This window comes from Myotis daubentonii, chromosome 8 (assembly GCF_963259705.1).
Source record: "Myotis daubentonii chromosome 8, mMyoDau2.1, whole genome shotgun sequence".
Classification (NCBI taxonomy): Eukaryota; Metazoa; Chordata; class Mammalia; order Chiroptera; family Vespertilionidae; genus Myotis; species Myotis daubentonii.
Genome location: NC_081847.1, coordinates 64,460,653 through 64,482,014, shown reverse-complemented (window position 1 = coordinate 64,482,014; position 21,362 = coordinate 64,460,653).

Below are 21,362 nucleotides of genomic sequence, written 5' to 3'. Positions count from 1 at the left end.
TGTATGTAGAAAGTCTAAAGAAATCTACAGAAATTATAAAGAAAAGAAGTGATTTTAGCCAGGTTGCAAAAAACAAGGTTGAGGTTAAAAATTCAATTGCATTTCTGCATATTAGCAAAAACTCCTGGACATTGAAATGAAGCACAGCTTTGTTTACCAGACAACTTTACTTATAAAAGCACAAATATAATTTCTTTGGCTACATTTAACAAAAAATGGGTGAAAACCACACATTTTGTCACTAAAATCTACAAACCTTTGCTGAAAGCAATTTAAAACCTAAATAAATGGAGAGAACTATGTCAGCTTATATATTGGAAGACATGATAGTTAGATGCTAATTTTCCCCAAATTGATTTATAGACACAATGCAATCCCAACAAAACCACAGCAAGCTTTTGTAGAAAGTGTCAAGGGATTACATTAAAATTTATATGGAAACAAAAGACCTAGAATAGCCAAAAGTACTTTAAAAAGAACAAGGTTGGAGAATTTATACTACCTAATTTCAAGACCTATTGCAAAGCTATAGGAACCAAATAAATGCAGTGTGGTGTTGGTTTAAAAGATAAATATATATTAAAGTCAATGTACCAGAATGGATTTTGGAGATAGACCCACATATATGTTTAATTGATTTTTGTCAAGGGATGTAAGGCAATTCAATGGAAGTATAATTTTTCCAAAAAATGGTTCTAAGGCTATTGGATATATGCATAAAAAAAGCCAACAACGTACCTAGACTATATATCACAACTCTGATTGGATCATAGACCTAAACATAAGAGCCATAAAACTTTGAGAAGATAACACAGAAGAACATTATTATGACCTGGGGGTAAGAAATTATTTTTTGAGTAGAATTCTAACAAATGAACCGTGAAAGACATAAAAAGATCATTTAGACTTTTTGATATTTAAAACTTTTTCTTTAAAATAAGAAATGAAAAGGCAATTCTCCCTCTAAATACTTAACAGACATGTATAAAGGATTACTTATTCAAAATATGCATTAAAAATCCTTACAACTAAAAAAAAAAAATACAAGATTTTAAAAAATTCACAAAGGATTTAAATAGACATTTCACCAAAAGAAGTGATATAAAGGTCCAATAATACATGAAAAGATGCTAGTTTTCAAGAAAATAAATATTAAAACTATTAGACACTCTTCAGAACAACTAAAATTAAAAAAAAAAGGACAGTGCCAACTGTTAGCAAGGATATTAAACTAACTCTCATACACTGCTGTGGGAAAATGATACTGCTACTTTGGGAAGCGGTTTTGTAGTTCGTTTTAAAGTTAAACATATACTAGTTCTGGTCAAGATGGCAGTGTAGGTGAATGCAGTACTCACATCCTCCCACAATTACAACTACACTACAAAACAATCATTATTAAGTACTATGTGAAACCTAGCTGAATTTATATCCTACAACTAAGGATATAAAGAAGAAACCACATGAAACTGGTAGGAAGGGAGACTCAGAATGGGCTGGTCCTACACCCACAGTGGCTGATAAAACTCGGAAGTCTATCTTGGCTGTGGAGGTCCCCTCTGAGAAATGAAGGGCTCCAGTCCCATACCAGGTACTCCAGCCCAGGGTTTCAATACCAGGAAGAGAAGTCCCTATTGTGGTGAGCCAGCACAGCCATGGCATACTCAGCCCCAGGGCACCTTATGTGCCATTCCAGCTGAGTCTGGTTCAGTGACCCTGAGAGGGGGCAGTGAAGGATGGAGAAAAGACAGACAAGAGAAGAAATCTGGGTCTGGATGGGATGCTGCTCCCAGATGGAGAGACAGCGCCACAAACTACAAGTGAGGCAAAGTAGGGGCGTGGTCAAGATGTTTACAACATTCTTGTGGGTTTTGATACTACTCAATTACATGCACCTGAACTCTATAAAGCCCACATTACTCAGACACATGGGGCCACGTGTTCGGACCATAGGTTCAAGCTTACAACTATAGCTGTTGGCAATAATTGTGCTGGGAGGGTCCTGCCCTCTAAGCTGGGACTTGCACATGGCAATGAGAGGTCTGTGCCCTCTCATTAGTCCGAGGCTTGAACCTGTCCAAACACTGTAGCCACTCTCCACACCCTATAACTTCTGCCTGTAAAAACCAGTGGGGATTGTGGCTGAGTGAGACAGTGGGCTACTAGAGTTCCAGGAAGTTCCTCTTACAGGGCCCATGCACAAACTTACTGGATTCATGCCTTTGAGTTCCAGCATTGGGGTAGCAGCTAAAAAGGCACCAGGGACATATGAGGAAAAACTGAATTGTCTGACATCAGGGTAAGAGCTGGAGGGGTAGTTTCCTCCCAGAAAGAAGTGTTGAGAGGCCATTGTTCCTTTGTTGGCACCTATCTCCACAGAGCTGGCAAACAGGTGCCATATTTGAGTGTTCATCAACCCAGCTAACACTATTCTCCCTGCCCTGGTTATTCCCTGAGACCCCACCCCACCAAAATTGTGGGCCTACCCAAGCTGTTTCCATACAAATTTGTATGGCTTTTCCATACAAATACCCTGTCTTTGCTAATGCTTCAGACTTTCCTAAAATCTCTTAAACAAGCAGCATCTGATCTCGCTGTGTCCCATACCTCTCCTTAAGTGGTCCCAGGCTTGACAGAAGCCAGCCTTGGTTAGCAGCTTGGTCTCTTCTGGGCACCTTCAAATCCAGCCCAAGTAGTTACCATATGCAGATCACTTTGTAGCTCATGCCAAGTAGCCCTGGCAGAACACAAGCAGCAGCTGACCTTGGCCTGCACCTCCTGGGAGGCCCCAGAGCTAGCAAACTTGGTGGACAGCTTTAGACCACAGCAAAGCACCACACAACCTCCTCCACAAGGGACACACTAAAGGGGAAGACCCAGTGGGCAACAGAGCCCCACTAGGCAACAGAGGCCCACTGTAGTAAGTCCTGCTCCATGGGGTGGGCCCTGGCACAGCTGATCCTCCATAGTGTTTGTAACCAGTCTTTGCAGTAGATGGGATTTACCTGGAGGTAAATCCATCCTAGTGATGTACAAACAGCAATCAAGGCTCAAATACAATAGGAGGGTGTGCACAGCCTACCTAAGGTAGGTGCACACCTGGAGTGCCCAGCTTGGGTGATTGGGGAGGCTGTGCCACTGGACTCTACAGAACACCTACCATATTAGGCCACTCTACCAAGCCTGGGAGATGTAGCAGCTACACCTAATACATAGAAACAAACACAGGAAGGCTGCCAAAATGAGGAGACAAAGAAACTTATCCCACCTGGAAGAACAGACCAAAACTCCAGAAAAAGAACTAAACAAAATGGAGGCAAGCAATCTACTAAATGCACAATTCAAAACACCAGTTAAAAGGATGCTCAAGGAACTTAAGGAAAGAATAAATGAAGTTACTGATGAAAATACTAAATATTAAAAAGCTGTGAGTTCCTACTGCAGTGACATTTCCAGCATTTTGTATGGATTTAAATGATTATACTATTGAAAGAGATATGACTCCAAATTATATGTTTATTATCATGATTTACAGTCAGGGAACATGAGGTGATGGTATTAATCCTCACGTTAAAAGGTAGTAATCAGCTCATCCTGTAGTTCTGAATTCAACTCAGTGACAAGGTGTCCTTAGGGCATTTCTCTTATTGAGGCCTGTGATCTCTGGAGGTGCTTATATAGGAGAACGCTCAGGCCTGCTGCATTTCTTTTGATGAGTTCTTCTGAGGAACTAACTCAGTCTCATGAATTGGCTTATTGTTCTGGCTATTCAAAGTGGGGAGGAAGAGCCCCACTGGAGCCTTCTAGAAACACCTCATTAAGAGGTGTTAGAGGAGAGAAGAACCTGAACTGAGGAAGTGATGGTGGAGATGAAAAAGAGAAGGTGGATTCCAGAGGGACTTAGGGGGAAAACTGGTCACTAATTGAATGATGTGTTTATGTGCATTTGTGTAGAAGAGGATTCAAGAATTGTTTTCAGGTTTTTGCATTGAAAGAATGGCTGGAATACTGCAACAATTTGCTAAGGTAGGAATCTGGGAGGAGAACTCCATTTGGGTGGTTACCATTGGGCAGATAGAGGAATAGGTGGCCCAGGTGGAGACTTCCAATATGGCAACGGAGGTCTGGGAAACGGGAGAAAGCCCCAGTTGGAATATTTGAGACTCACCCATGAAGGTGAGATCATTGAAGTTATCAGTTCAAAGATCACTTGAGGAATGTGTCAGCATGAGAAAAGTTGATGGGTGGGGAAGGGGGGGCATGGGGGGTAGATGAGAGAGGTGGGGTGAATGGGGAGTAGAACTGTGTGAAAGCACAAATGATTAGAGAGGAAGAGCTGTTGTAGAAGCCTCAATCGAGACTTACAAGAAGGCAGGCAGGAGAAAATTCAGAAGAAATGGGGGAGGTAGTAACTTTGAGGTAGAGGTAGAGGTTAGGGTACCTGTTTAGATCTTACTGACTTGGAACATGCTGTTTCACTTCTCTGGACCTCAGTTTTCTCATCATGATGGTTTCGGGTTAGATATTTCTTAGACTCCTTCTATTTAAAAAATTCTAACATCTGAATATGGCAAAGAAGTAGCTCAAACACACGTTGTGGTATCTTTAGAAGAAACATGACAGCATGTACATACGACTCACGAACTCCGTAGAGAATAAACACTACTTCTGCCCATGTGTTTTGCCTCAGCGGAGTGGCATACAAGGATTAGAGAAACAGAGTGGTTACTTAATTAAACACAGCATCTGAAATGCCCCGTTGAAACAGCAAACCATGCGAGTGCTGAGGAAGCAGGAATGTAGACGCCTCCTGTGCAAACACTGAGGGCTTGGAGCAGGAGCAGACGCGCTGGGCCCTGTAGCCTGGCCCCACAGAAGTCACATGGGCCTGGGGAGTGAAAACTGAGCTGAAACTGATGCACAGAAAGCCAAGCTGGCTGCTGGGCTCCCATACCCCCTGCCCTTTGGAAATTTTAAATCTAAAAATCGAAGCTATATTCAGCTTTTAGTTGAATGATTAGTGAGGGCACCCCACACCTACTGAGTGGGCTGCTGAAATCAGTATATGTCACAAATTTACAATTTATTTCAGCAAAACACCCAAAGGAAATTGAAGAGAGACTTAAAAAAATGATTTTCCCCCCTAGAACAGCTCACTGTTCGTCACGTTGCCCCACTTCTCTTCATACATTGTGATTATTAATTAATAATTTCCACAGGTGCTACCACATTTTTCTTTCAACTAATAATGTAATACAGTAAACCTTTGATTTTCCAGACCTCGATTTAACAGGATAGATTTCCAGTCCATATGTCATATGTGAAAATTAACACCCTGTTAATTTAACAATGCTTTTACCAAGATTTGCTTATAATTAAATTAACAAGTTTTTTTTGGTTATTAATTCACTGTTATTTTTAACAAATATTAGAGAATGGCCATATGTTGGAAAAACTGTAGTAATTTCGCTGACATAAACATTACATATCTACAACTGCAGTCTACATATTTAAATCCAAGAGTCACTGCTTGTAAACAATGTTTGGCAAATGATTAGCACGTGGTTGCACCGCATTGCTCATGGTAATTAGTTCTGTTGTCTTGTGGCTTAACTTTCAATAGCAGTTTTAACTCTCCAGCTGACCGATGTTCCTATGGGCACTGAACCACTTATTTCCAAAGCTAGTCATGACCTTTAATCACTACCCCTTCAGTGACTTTGTTTCATACATTTGTAATACAGTCAGGCACTTTTGACACACTGCATTCCATCCTGTGATCATTCTATCCACTAATTGATTTGTTAAAAAATTTCTGCTGCAAAGTTTTATGAGTTTTGAAAAATGCATGGCATCATGTTTCCACCACTACAGAGAGTTTCATCACCCGAAAGTACCCCCTGGGCCTCCCTCACTCCATCCCCTATACTGCAACCCATGGTCAGTTTATTGTCTCTATAGTTTTTCCTTTCCCAGGATGTCATAGAAGTAGAATCTACACTATGCAGTCTTTCAGACTAGCTTCTTTTACTTTGCAATATGCATTTAAGATTCAAACAGGTTTTTGTATGGCTTCATATTTCATTTATTAAAATTGCCGAGTTGTATGGATACACTACAGTTTGTCCACTCATCTAACTGAAGGATATCTTGGTTGCTTCCACTTTTTGGTGATTATAAATAAGGGTGCTAGTAATATTCGTCTGCCGATTTTGTGTGGACATGTTTTCAACTTAGCTGGGCAAACAGCTAGGCTAGGTTATTTTCACATGGCGATATTTAGCTTTGTAAGAAATTGCCAAACTGTTTTCTAGAGTGGCTGTCCTATTTTGCATTCCTACCAGCGGTGAATGAGAGTTCCTGCTTCTCAGTGTCCTCAACTGCATTTGGTGTTGTCAGTCTTTTGAATTTTGACCATTCTCATAAATGTGTAGTGGTACCTCATTGCTCTCTAAATTGAGGTAAAACGGACATATAACAGTGTGTTAATTTTAGGTATACAGCATTAATGATGTGGCCTCTGGAAAACATTAGTTTGTTCTTTGTATTACATGAGTGTTTTTTTTTTTTTTAAAGATTCTTCATATATGTGAGATAATTCAGTACTTGCCTATCTCTATCTGACTTATTTCACTTAGCATAATGCCCTCAAGAGCTATCTATGTTGTTAAAATGTCAGAATTATCTTCTTTTTATGGCAATTTGAATGTCTTCTTTGGAAACATGTTTGTTCAGTCCCTCTGCCCACTTAAAGTTGGATTGAGTGGATAGAGGAAAATGTATGCCACGTTCACCCATTGATGGACTCTTAACGTTGTTTCTGTCTTGGATATTGTAAATTATGCTTCAATGAAGACAGAGTACAAATATCTTTGTGTGGTAGTGATTTTGTTTCCTCTGGATAAATACTGAGAAGTGGGGTTGTTGGATCATATGGTAGTTCTATTTTTTAATTTGTTTGAGGAAACTCCGTACTGTTTCCATGGTGGCTGCACCAATTTATATCCCAATCATCAGTGCACCAGGGTTGCTTTTTCTCCACATCCTTATTAACACCTGTTATTTCTTGTCTTTTTGATACTAGCCTTTCTAACAGGTTTGAGGTGATAATATTTCATTGTAGTTTGATTTGAATTTCTCTGATGATTAGTGATGTACATGTTGGCCACTTGAATGTCTCTTTGGAAACATGTTTATTCAGTTTCTCTGCCCATTTAAAGTTGGATTGTTTGGGATTTTTTTTTTTTGCCATTTATATCTTTATTATATATTTTGGATATTAACCCCTGGTGGGTATATGGTTTGCAAATATTTTTCAACCCTATTCAGTAGGTTGTCTTTTCATTTTGCTGATGATTTTCTTTGCTATACAAATATTTCTGCTCTAGTTTGATGTAGTCCCCCCACTTGTTTTGTTTTTGCTGCCTTTGCTTTTCATTGTTGTTCTAATTTGCATTTACCTAATTGTAAATGATGCCGAGTACCTTTTCATATGCTTATTTGCCATCGGTGTATCTTTCTTGGTGAGTTGTCTGTATGCTCAGATCTTTGCCCATTTAAAAATGGAATTATTTGTTTTCTTATTGTTAGGTTTTACTATCAGACACAGAAGAAGAGAGAAGGATGAGCAGAAGGTGAAAAGCAAGGAATGCATTTTATGTTCCAGACCATGCTATGTACTTTCACAAATGCAATTTCATGTAATCTTCAGGGAAAGAATTATTCCTACACCTACTAGTAAACTTGCTGAAAGTCAGGATAAATGGGTTGGGTGTCAAACAGCTTGTAAATGAAAGTGCTGGCATTAAATCCAGGCCTAACTGACTACAAAGCCCTTCATTACAGCAGAGGGGAGAGAGACGGAGAGAGAGGCAAGGAGGGGAAGGACAATGTGCAGGATACAAGATAGAAACAAGAGCAAAAGGTGCAGGTATAATTGAAGGCACGAGTTTTCTTCAAAATACCTTAGTTGCGCCTAAAGAGAAGAATGTCTTAACTCCTCATAAATGTCTAGGGCATTTTACCTGTTGACCTTGGCTTTCCATGGTTGTAATATAATCAGTCAGATTCTGGGAATAGTTATTAAAACAAATATCCCATCTTTGAAAGAGGAAAATTGATTAGAGCCAAAGTTCGGGTCTCCAAGGTGCATATCGGGGAACCCAGAAATGTTGGGGGCTGTTACCTGTGGTGAGGCAGGTGCTGGGCCAGGACAGAGAGCATTCCGCTTCTGCCTCTGATGCTGGAAGGGGCACCAGGCCCTGCGGGGGCCTTGCTGGTTAATGTGAACTTTGTAAAGGCACTTGCACTTATGAGCAGGACATTGGGATGCATTATTAATGCCTGGCTGAGCAAGATAACAAGAGGCCTTTGTGGTTTATGCAGGAAACTGTGTTTTCACGTAAGCGTGCAATATAGTAAATACAAATTGATGATACAGGCAATAGTAATCATAAAACCACAGCACAGGCAGGCTGACAACAGAGGTCCAGTGCCAATTTGCAGCTAATTTTATGTAAACATTTGCCTGTAAAACATCTCTACCCTCGGTGGATGGGCATTAGCAAGTACTTTTGTCACTTTAGAAAGCTTTGTTCATGTAAAGATCTCTGAATTTCCATGGTTAGAAAGGCCAATTTATTCTTCAGATAGAATTTGGCTTATGAACTTTTTAATACTTACTATTTTGAGAACCCAACTGCTTTTCATTTTTAAGTAATGTAATAAAAATGTAATAAATTGAAACTTTAAAAAAGTATTTCCAAAAGCAGAAAGGTACTGGTCGTATTGAGGCACTGTTTTCTTACCCATCTCATTGTTTTGAGAGAATTTGGTGTTTATGAAAAATTTAGGGCTTTCTACAACTAAAGAATACCCATGGCAACAGAGAGGCAGCCTGGACAGGCAACCCTCAGTTCACAAACCCTTGATTTATGAGCCACCAGCCAGTGCAAATAGACTCCTGGCTGCCTTCTCATGCTGAAGCCACAGCTGGAGGAGCCACTGCCCTGGTCAGGACCATTGCAGCAGCAGTTTGGGGAAAATGGGTTGCTGTGGGTTGGCCAGGTATTCAACCCACCATGTGGTTTCCTGGAGAAAAAGTCTTGATGGCAAACAATCAAGTCAGGGAAGAGCCATGGGAGTGCAACCCATTCTTTGGTTGGGAGCTGCTCTTAATACTCAAAAGCTTTCTGAAGGGACAAAAGTACCAATCAAGGTAATTATATGTAAGCTTACTTTTATGCCAAATCAGAATAGTTCCCTAGCGAAGCCCACTTACGATCATGCCACAGATATCACAGCAGCAGTTCCCATGGTTTTGTTGTTGTTGTTGTTAATATATATTTTTATTGATTTTAGAGAGGGAGGGAGGGGAGGAGAGAGAGAAAGAGAGAGAATCATCAATGATGAAAGAGAATTATTGATGGCTGCCTCCTGCATGCCCCCACTGGGGATCGAGCCTGCAACCCGAGCATGTGTCCTGACCCGGAGTCATAGGTCAACACTCAACCACTGAGCAACACTGGCCAGGCTCCCATGTAATTATTTTTTTTAAAGCCTATAGTTGGTGTGTATTCTAACAGTTTAGCTATTTGTCTAAAATTACCGCATTATAAATGTTAGACTTATCAATTATTTTGCCTCTCATACTCATCATAGTCTTCTGTGCTCATTGGAGAAAGAATGAAAAAAAAACAAACCCCAAACCATCGAAAGAGAAGATTCCATTTCCTAGCACTCAGCAATAAACAACCTATTTAGGAACGCAGGAAAGACCCATGGATATGAAGGGGAAGGTGGTTGGTTAATGGTGTGTTTATCTCAAGCGAAACGTGGAGCATTTTAAAGTATAGTTCTCTCAGAGAACACGAAGAGCTCTAGTGATTTTAGCCTTCGTTGTTTATTACTAATTTTGAAATTGTGCATTGCTTTTATTTCTAGAAACAGAGATGGTCCAAATGATCACAAACAGAATTGGGGAGTATCTCTGAGAAAATTTCTCCACAAATAGCATAAAACACATTTTGTAAACAGTTTAAAGGTTCAACTGCAGGGCCAGTTGGCAAGAGATGCTCTTTTAGATTTGTTCCAAGGCTTTCCACATACTCACCCTCTCTTTCTGTCGCTGTCGCTTTCCCATTTAAGATGTTTTGATGTGTGCTCTGTGATCATCTTCACGGGCCCTGCCTGATGTAAATGTCTGTGACCTCCTCTTCTTTTCACAGACCATACAAAAGTTTAAGAAGTATTGATATTTATGAATCTCCTTGTTGAGAAAACATGGAGGGCATTTGGAGACAGTGGCTTCATTATTTTTTTTTAATTTTTTTCTTTATTGAATAAGGTATTACATATGTGTCCTTATCTACCCATTGCCCACCCTACCTGTTGTCTGTGTCCATTGGCTAGGCTTATATGAATGCATACAAGTCCTTTGGTTGATCTCTCCCCTTTACCCCCATCCTACCCTACCTTCCCTCTGAGGTTTGACGGTCTGATCGATGCTTCTCTGTCTCTGGATTTGTTTTTGTTCATCACTTTATGTTGTTCATTATATTCTACAAATGAGTGAGATCATGTGATATTTATCTTTCTCTGACTGGCTTATTTTGCTTAGCATAATGCTCTCCAGTTCCATCCATGCTGTTGCAAATGGTAAAAATTCCTTCTTTTTTTTTAACACAGTGTAGTATTCCATTGTGTAGATGTACCACAGTTTTTTAAAATACTCATCTGCTGATGGGCATGTAGGCTGTTTCCAAATCTAAGCTATGATAAATTGTGCTGCTATGAACATTAGGGGTGCATATATCCTTTCTGATTGGTGTTTCTAGTTTCTTGGAATATATTCCTAGAAGTGGGATCACTGGGTCAAATGGGAGTTCCATTTTTAGTTTTTTGAGGAAACTCTATACTGTTCTCCATAGTGGCTATACCAGTCTGCATTCCCACCAGCAGTGAATGAGGGTTCCTTTTTCTGTGCATCCTCGCCAGCACTTGTCATTTGTTGATGATAGCCATTCTGACAGGTGTGAGATGGTACCTCATTGTTGTTTTGATTTGCATCTCTTGGATGATTAGTGACTTTGAGCATGTTTTCATATGTCTCTTGGCCTTCCTTCTATCCTTTTTTGAAAAGTATCTATTTAGGTCCGTTGCCCATTTTTTGATTGGGTTGTTTTCTTCCTTTTGTTAAGTTGTATGAGTTCCCTGTAAATGTTGGAGATTAAATCCTTATCGGTGATAAGATTGGCAAATATGTTTCCCATGCAGTGGGCTTTCTTGTTGTTTTGTTGATGGTTTCTTTTGCTGTGCAAAAGCTTTTTATTTTGATGTAGTCCCATTTGTTTATTTTCTCTTTAGTTTCCATTGCCCTAGGGGCTGTATCAGTGAAGAAATTGCTTCGGCATACGTCTGAGAGTTTGCTGAGTGGCTGCATTATTGATCTCTGAGGATTAGTGGCAAAACTATTTAGAAGTGAAAAATATAAGCTTTAATGTTAGATTATGGTTTTGCATTCTTCAGTTTGCCATAAAATTTATTGAACTGCAGAATGATTACATGATGTTTTCAGATTAGGCCCAGATGTATATCCAGAATGTAAAATTGCAGGGAGAAATGCGTAACATATGGTCTGGAATTCTCACGAAACTTATGAAACCTCTGGGTCTCAAGAACTATTGTCATCTAGCTGTTACAAAAAAGTGAATTAAAATATATTTGTATGTGTCATTACAGCTGTGTCATTAACAGAGAGACAGTGAGATACTAGCAGGATTGGGGGCAAAAATACTTAATGACATAAGCTCTTGCCCTGCAAAGTGTTTATTCGAACCCCACCCAAGTGCCAGAAAACCTGATGTACCATCTTTACTCTGGAAAGAGAATAGCATTCTGCTGTTTACTCAGCTAGTTCCATCTTTGATGGAGCAGGCACTCAGAGACTCCAGGATGACACGGGCATCCTGGATTATTTTCCTTCGTGGAGCTGTATATTTTAGCCCAAGTTTGAGCGTAAGGCTTGGTGTTATGGACTGAATGTTTGTGTCCGTCCCAAATCCATATGCTGAAGCCCAGTGAAATGGTATTTGGAGATGGGGTCTTTTGGGGGGATTAGATGAGGTCATGAGGGTAGAGCCCCCACAGTGGGCTTAGAGTCCTTATAACAAAACATACCACAGACCTTGCTCTCTCGCTTTTTTTTCCAGTACACGCGAAGAAGAGGCCAGGTGAGGACACAACGGGGAGCTGGCCATCTGCAAGACAGGAAGAGAGTCTTCACCAGACACTGACTGTGCTGGCACCTTCATCTTGAACTTCCAGGCTCTAGAACTGGGAGAAAATAAATTTTTGTCATTTAAACCACTCAGTATAAGGCATTTTGTTCTGGCAACCTGAGCAGACTAAGACATCATGTATAATTAGAGAATATTAAATTAAAGAGGACCCTCACCCTCTGTAGTCAGCTCAATAATGGCCACTCAAAGGACATCAAGTCCTAATTCCTGGAACCAGTAATTTTACTCAGAAAAAAGTTTCAGTTAAAGATATTGACATAGGAGATTACCCTGGATTATCCAGACAGACCCCAATCCAATCACAGGTGTCCTTATAAAGGAGAGACAGGGACAGACTCCGCCCACATAGAAGGAGGCAAGGTGACCATGGAGATAGAGATGGGAGTGATGCAGCCACAAGTCAAAGAATGCTGGCAGCCACCAAAAGCTGGAAGAGGAAAGCAATTCAGTCTCCTGTGGCACCTCTGGAGAGAGCACTGCTCCACAACACCTTGGTTTGGGACTCCAGAACTGTGAGAGAATCAATTTCTGTTGTTTTAGGTACACCAATTGTGGCAATTTGTTACCTGCCAGAGGAAACGAATACCCTTCAACTTTCTCTCTCTCTCTCTCTCTCTCTCTCTCTCTCTCTCTCTCTCTCTCTCGGAGAGAGATAGAAACATCAGTGACGAGAGAAACATCATTGAATCGGCTGCCTTCTGCAAGCTCTACACTGGTGATTGAGCCCACAACCTGGGCATATGCCCCGACCTGGAATCAAACCGTGACCTTCTGTTCATAGGTCAATGCCTAACTACTGAGTTATGCTGGCAGGGCTCACTTCTCTTTAATACAGTATTTATTAACTAGACACGCAAGGCCTGACCTTAAGTGTGGGGCTTCTTCTTGTCCCATGGCTAAGTAGCAGCAGTGAAGTAGAAGTTGAGGGAGTGTAACATTGGCCTTATGCCTGGCTGTCTGTCCTATGGAATGGGAGAGGGTCTGGAAAAAGGTCTTCTAACCTCTGGGTCACTCCTGACAAGAACAAGTTTCCTCCCAGGCCCAGAAGGCAGGTCAAGGGCAATACTGCGGTTGTATTTGGCACTTCAGCCTTTGGTATTTCTAAACTATAGCCCACTGACTATGTTGGGAGCATTGGGCAGAGATACAATAACTACTTTCAGAAACTTACACCACTGCTAAATCATACCTTCATTCTTTGAAAGGGATATATAGATTTTCTTTTTTAACATTTTACTAACTTTTTTGTAATAAAGAATGCCTGGATGATATTCTGCAGCATGAACACTTTTTTATGGCTCCAAACAAGTAGAGAAAAAGTGGGAGCAGCACCAGCCTCACCACGATCCTTTCTCTGTTAATTGTTCTAAAGCGCGACTTAGAGGAAAGCCATTTGGTTGCTGGGGCAGCATGCTGTCCTCAAGGGACCAAGAGAAAGGGGTGCTCTGAGAACCTTTTTACTTAAAAAGACTGACATTCCTAAAAACCAGGTCATAATTAATTGATTGAAAGTTTAATTTTCCCTCCCTATTGGGAGTTTGGCTGAGGATCAGCCCAATAATAGATAGCACATGCAGAAACTCTCTTGCTACCTCCACCTCAACCTTCTCTTCTGGATTTCTTTCCTTTTTGAGATCTGCATCTAATGTGTGGGTTTTCCTTTCCTTTTCTTTTTTTTTGAGGTTCTATGTTTGTTTTTATTTGCCAGGAAAAAATAGTGTTTGCCTTGTTCCTTTGTCAGTTAGCCTTTTCTTGTGAATGGTATGGATGACTGGGCTAATTGCCCAGTTTCCTAGTTTTTTTTTTTTTTGTTTTTTGTTTTTTGCTTTAGATGATCAAAACTTAAAGCATAAATACTAATGAATACCATCTGTGTCATCTTCTAAAAATCTCTCTGGTAATCTTGAAAGCTTCTAATTAATTACTCACAAAGAAAAAAGCATAAAGGAAAGCTCTGTAAATCTCTGCCTTCCTGTTTATAACGAGAAACTCTGAACAAATAAATGTTTCTCAGAGTAAATGCCTGAGAAGTTACGCCAGTAAGGCTAAGAGATTGCATAAAAAAATAACATACTGCTCACCAGGGATTCAACTATGGACTAGGGAGTCTAATCATTTGTTGAATTACTTCCTTTCTCCCATATTTGACCTACATGTGGTTAAAGGATCACATACATTTAAAATTCATTCAGTATCTGAAACGTTCACGCCTTTGTAATATGCTGAATTTAAGTAGAACGTCTCAAGTATGATGATAGAAGGAAGCCAGGGGACATGTGTGGACATCCAGGCTCTGTTGATCAGAAGAGCCACTGGTTCTTGGTCAGCACTCCCATAGAGACAGGTCTGAGATATGCAGATGCTAGATGGAGCTGTCTTGAGGAAACGGCTCAGGCTTAAGCCAGCCCCACTGGGGAGGGTTTAGATATTTTAGTAGTTATCAGTAATTCCATCATGAGTCATACAGTGTCCTGGAAAATCCATCCCTTTGGAAACATGTCTTTCAGCTCAGAAATGACAAATCACATTTTCTCTCCATAGATTATCTACCTTAATCAGATCATTGTTCTACATTTTAACTATTTGTAGCAATCAGAGGAATATAAAAAATTATTCATGAGAACAGTTTTACTGGCTCAGTCATAAACGTTCATGGACATGTGTTGCCTGCTGGGTAACTGTATAAGGTAAGTCTAATCAGATGTATCCAATGGAGGCTTACAATACATTTTAAAAATGAAATACAGCAGGAATTTATCTTGAACTAATAAAAGCCATATATGAAAATTCCACAGCGAATACCATACTTAATGGTGAAAAGTTGAAAGATTTTCCTCTATGATCGGGAACAAGGCAAGGATGTCTATGCCCGCTTTCATCACTCTATACAGCATAGTACTGGAAGTCCTAGCCAGAGCAATTAGGTAGGAAAAAGAAATTGAAAGCACTCACATTGGAAAGGAAGAAGTAACATCAACTCTGTTTGCAAAGGACATGAAAAACTTAGACTCCACACAAATAAAAATTCCTTAGCACTCTGAATTGGAAAAAAATTTTCAAACCCTATATCTGATAGTTAATATTCAAGATATATAATAGTCAACTCAATAGCAAAAAACAAATAACCTGATTTTAAATGGGCAAAGGAACTGAATAGACTTATCTCAAAAAACATGCAAATAGCTAAAAGGCTTATAAAAAATGCTTAACATCACTAATCATCAGGGAAATGCAAGTCAAAATCATGAGATAGCACCTCACACCTGTTAAAATAACTCTTTAAAATAAAACAAAATATAATAAATGCTGGCCAGGATGTGGAAAAAAGGGAACCCTTGTGCAATATTGGTGGAAATGTAAATTGGTGCAGCCCTATAGAAACAATATGGAGGTTCTGCAAAACATTAAAAATATAACTACCATAAGATTCAGCAATCCCACTTCTGGGTATTATCCAAAGGAATTGAAATCAGGATCTTGAAGAGATATCTGTTTTTCCATGTTCATTGCTGCATAATTTAACAATAGCCAAGACATAAAAGCAACCTAAATGTCTACAAGGAATAAATGGGTTAAGGAGATATGGATTAAGAATAAATGGATTAAGGCATATACATATAATGAAATGTAATTCAGCCTTAAAATAGAAAGAAATTCTGGTATTCGCAAGAACATTTATGAACCTGGAAGACATTATGTTAAGTGAAATAAGCCAGGCAAAGAAGGACATATAATACCACTTACTAGTATCTATAATAGTAAAAGCATAATAGGCTAATTAGACTGGACAGCTGAACTACCTTCCGGACATCATTCCAGATGTCCTTCCTGACAAAGTCATGGTGGTGGGGACCTAGGCAGAGGTGGTTAGGGTGATTAGGCAGGCAGGTGAGCAGTTAGGGCTCATCAGGCAGGCAGGCAGAGTGGTTAGGGAAGCCGTGGGCAAACTACGGCCCGCAGGCCAGATCCGGCCCGTTTGAAATGAATAAAACTAAAAAAAAAGACCGTACCCTTTTATGTAATGATATTTACTTTGAATTTATATTAGTTCACACAAACACTCCATCCATGCTTTTGTTCCGGCCCTTTGGTCCAGTTTAAGAACCCATTGTGGCCCTCGAGTCAAAAAGTTTGCCCATCCCTGGTTAGGGTGATCAGGCAGGCAGGTGAGCAGTTAGGGGTAATCAGGCAGGCAGGCAGGCAGAGTGATTAGGGGCAACCAGGCAGGCAGGCAAGTGGTTAGGAGCCAGCGGTCCCAGATTGCAAGAGGGATATCTGACTGTCAGTTTAGGCCCAATCCCACAGCCGGACATCCCCTGAGGGGTCCTGGATTGCGAGAGGGTGCAGGCTGGGCTGAGGGAACCCCCCTCCTGTGCACAAATTTCATGCACCAGGTCTCTAGTATGATGAATAAAATAACCAAACTCATAAAAGAGAGATGGATTGGTGGTTGCTAGGGGCTGGGGAAGGAAGAAATGGGAAGAGTAAAAAAAGTCCCAAGTTTTAGTTATACAAGATGAAAAAATGAATGAGACTTGGCTTGGAGTAGTAAAACACAATACAATATACAGATGATGTATTGTAGAATTGTATACCTGAAACCTGTATAATTTTATTAACCAATGCCACCCCAATAAATTTAATTAAAGAAAAATCCTGGAGATCTACTATACTGCATAGTGCCTATAGTGAACAATACTACATTGTAGACTTTAAAATTTGGTAAGAGGGTAGATTTTATGTTATGTGTTCTTATCATAAAAAATAATAATATACTAGAGGCCCGGTGCTTGAAATTCGTGCATGGGTAAGTTCCCTAGGCCTGGCCCACAATCAGGGCCAATCAGGACCTTCTGGCTGCCAGCCAGGGCCTTTCTTCATTCCACACTGCCCCCTGGTGGTCAGCACATATCATAATGAGAGATCGAACTCCTGAGGGGACACTTTGCATATTAACCTTTTACATATATAGACTAGAGGCCCGGTGCACAAAAATTTGTGCACTCGGGGGGGAGGGGGTCCCTCAGCCCGGCCTGTGCCCTCTCACAGTCCTGGACCCCTCGGGAGATAACGACCTGCTGGCTTAGGCCTGCTCCCGGGTGGCAGAGGGCAGGCCTAATCCCTAGGTGCAGCCCCTGGTCGGGCTCAGAGCAGGGCCAATTGGGAGGTTGCGATGCCGCCCTCAGTCACGCTCAGGGTAGGGCCAATTGGGGGGTTGGGGCACCGCCCCCTGTCACACTCAAGGCAGGGTCGATGGGGAGGTTGCTGCACCACCCCCTGTCACGCACAGAGCAGGGCCAATCAGGGGGTTGGGGCGCTGCCCCCTGTCACACACAGAGCAGGGCCGATCAGGGGGTTGGGGAGCTCCCCCCTGTCACACACAGAGCAGAGTCAATCAGGGGGTTGGGGAGCTCCCCCCTGTCACGCACAGAGCAGGGTCGATCAGGGGGTCGGGGAGCTCCCCCCTGTCACGCACAGAGCAGGGCCCATCAGGGGGTTGCGGAGCTCCCCCCTGTCACACACAGAGCAGGGCCCATCAGGAGGTTGAGGAGCTCCCCCTATCAGGCACAGAGCAGGGCCGATCAGGGGGTTGGGGTGCTTTGCCCTGTCAGGACCAGAGCAGGGCCGATAGGGAGGTTGTGGCCCCGCCCCCTGTCACACACAGAGCCGCAGGGCGATCAGGGGGTTTGTGCGCTGCCCCCTGTCACGCTGATCCCGGTGCCTGGAGGCCTTGCGGCTCCGCTGATCCCAGTGCTGGGAGGCATATTACCCTTTTACTATATAGAATAGAGGCCTGGTGCATGGGTGGGGGCTGGCTGGTTTGCCCTGAAGGGTGTCCTGGATCAGGGTGGGGGTACCCACTGGGGTGCCTGGCCAGCCTGGATGAGGGGATGATGGCTGTTTGCAGCTGGTCACACACCCTTCAGGGTGGGGGTCCCCACTGGGGTGCCTGGCCAGTCTGGGTGAGGGGCTGAGGGCTGTTTTCAGGCTGACGGGTGACTGAAGCTCCCAACTGCTCCTTTTTTTCTTTTTTTTTCTTTTTTATTCTGGGCCAGCTTTAGCTCTGGCTCCAGCTCTGAGGCCTCTGCTGCTGAAAGAAGGTATCTGGTTTGTTTAGGTTCTATAATCAAAACAATGTATAACTCCAGCTCTGAGATCCCAGCTCGCTGAAAGCTGGTTTCTGGGGTTTTGTTTAGCTTCTATATTTGTTACAATGTTTCTTAAACTGCAGGCTCAGAGGCCAGCAAGGCAGGTGGAGAACGTTGGAGTCCTCCGTCACTGAAGCAAGCAAGCCTCATGTTAGTTTCAAGCTGCCTGGCTGCCTGTCGCCATCTTGGCTGGCAGTTAATTTGCAGATCTTGCTGATTAGCCAATGAGAAGGGAAGCGGTCGTACGCCAATTACCATGTTTCTCTTTTATTAAATAGGATAACTTTTGTAAGTGATGGATAGGCTTATGGCATAGATTGTGTTGATGGTTTCAGACATATTTCCAAAGTTATCACATTGTGTACATTAATTATGTACAGCTTTTTGCATGTAAAAAAAAGAATTTTCTCAAAAAAGAAAATTTTAAATCTATTCTCGTCTCTCCTTCTTGACTACCTTAATTCAATTCTTTACCTTCTCTTGCCTGGAACATTGCAATCTGCTGTGTACATTACTGCTGGACCTTTCTACTGTGCATGCGATGAGCCCCAATATTCTCAGCATGGCATATTAAGGCCCCTTATGAGTAGATCTCTATCTTCCAATTTATTTTCTTTCCAGTTTTTAGATCACATTTTGCTCCTAAAATTTCAAAGTGTAATGCCTACATAAGCTCTTATGCCTCTGTGCCTTTGTTTATATTGTTCTCTATTTGTAAATTGTTCTTCTCCACCGTCTTTGTGGCACTCCTACACATACTTCAAGACTCTGATTAGGCATCACCTTTCCTAACCAATTTAGGCTGAGTTTAGTGTCCCAAATCTCTGTTTTTCTTGCTCTTGTCTATACCTGTATTTGATTATTTACCATATTTTATTGGTAGTTCCCTTTCCTTTTTTCTATCTCCCCAAGTGTGTGCTATACTTAGCATATAGATATAGCACCTATACCTAGTATAAATCTCACATAGACACTGGATACATGTTAAAAGTTTCAAATTTCCCCTCGTTTTGAGATAAGGAGAATAGAATATTTATGCATTAAACTGCCACAATTTTCTCTGGCAAATTAAAGATGCCATTTAGTTCTTAACAATCTGGGAAGCTTCAAGTCACAGAACCTAGAGTACTTCATTATGCCCATCACTGGTGTGGTTAACCTAGAGCACTTCATGGTGACCATCACTGGTGTGGTTAATGTTAACCTGAGGATTGCATTACATTCATCACTGGTGGGCTTAATTGTAGCAATCTGGATTAGACACTCATGATTAGCCAATAACTGCAGTCTCCCACTTCAACAATTATAATACTCACGTTAAAATCCTTGATTATTAGCTTTAACATCGGAATCATCTTGGGGTGATTCACAGTTGATTGTCTTTTCTTTTGAGAATGTGTTCTATTTTCCTGGTTCTTTGTATTTTGGATAATTTCCACTAGTATTTTAGACAGCATACATTTTTCTCCAATGCTTATTTTCTTTTTGCAGGCAATTATCTTGATTGAACTTGAGCTGAAAACTTTGTTTATTGAACGGTGACTCTGTTCTTAGTTCTGACTGGTTGTTGTTAGCTAGACTTTGAGTCTGTTCTCTGAATGTATGATTCATCAGCCACTCAGAGATGTAGATAGGCATATTTTGGAATTCCTCTTTGGGCTCTTTCTGTTCCAAATTCTTCCACTATATTCAACAGTTACAGTTTCTCCAACTCAGGTTTTAGTTCTCCAGGTCAGAAAGACTGCAGTTTTTCTCACTGCCTCACATGCGGAACCATCTACAATTGTCCCCCAGGTAAAGGCCATAAAAGGAGATCTCTCTTCCTCTAAGTATGATTTAGAAATTATAGTCTGGTGTAACAGAAATCAACAGTTTCATTCATGGCAACTCAGAGTACTTGATAACTTTTTTTTTTTTTTTAAGGAAAGATTGCTGGCTGAAGAAAATAGAATTTTGTTGTCAAACTGAGGCTTTCTCTGATTTTTCCTCATGGAACTTGCCACAGCCTAATAAACTACAGACACTTTGAGGATCTTCTCAATTTACTGAGTCATAAAAATTAAGTGGGATTAACATCTTCCCCGACAGTCCAAATGCTTATTTCACATATAAACAAGATCTGTATATTTATATTTAAGTATAAAAATATTTTCTTAAAATTTAAATTAAGCATAATGATAAGTGCTACTGGTGTCACTGGAGGTGATATTTGGACATGTTGCAGACCATTGGATCTTCTGGATTTTTATTGGATTTATTCTTTGTCTTTTGTCATGAATGTATAGATGATTACCAGGGCACCTAAGGCATCTGACATTATCATCAGACTCCATATTCATGATGTCATCCATGTAGTGCAGTTTAGCTGAGAAAGACAAGGCTGAAAGAAAAACGGATAGAGATATGAACATTGCTCTCCTACATAATTATTGAGCATAATGGTACACAATGATGAAACTGAGCAATTGCATAATATAATTAGGCAACAGTTCATTGAGATTCCACAGGTAACAGTTGATATCCGTTTTAAGGACAGGGATGAAAGAAGTATGAATTCCAGCATGCACACTCCTGTACATTTTTCAATTCATGTATAATCATCATGGGCCAGAACCAGCTGCCAGATCATGCACCTGGGGCAGATCTGAGTTGCTTGGTCATTGCAGTCAACGTCTTCCTGCTCAGTAACAGTCATTGTGGACACATTCCAGGAAATAGTTTAACTTTATAAATAATGCAGCTTTTTTACAATTTCCTTTCTCTCTAGGTTTTGGTCTTGTTAATAATTTCAAACATTATTCTGCAATAAAAGTATGCCAGTGTTATTGCACTAAGTCCTGGCTTGAGAACTAACATACAGTGGTGAAATCAGAATGTTCACACACACTGCCTGGCTTCTTGCAGTTTGCATGTC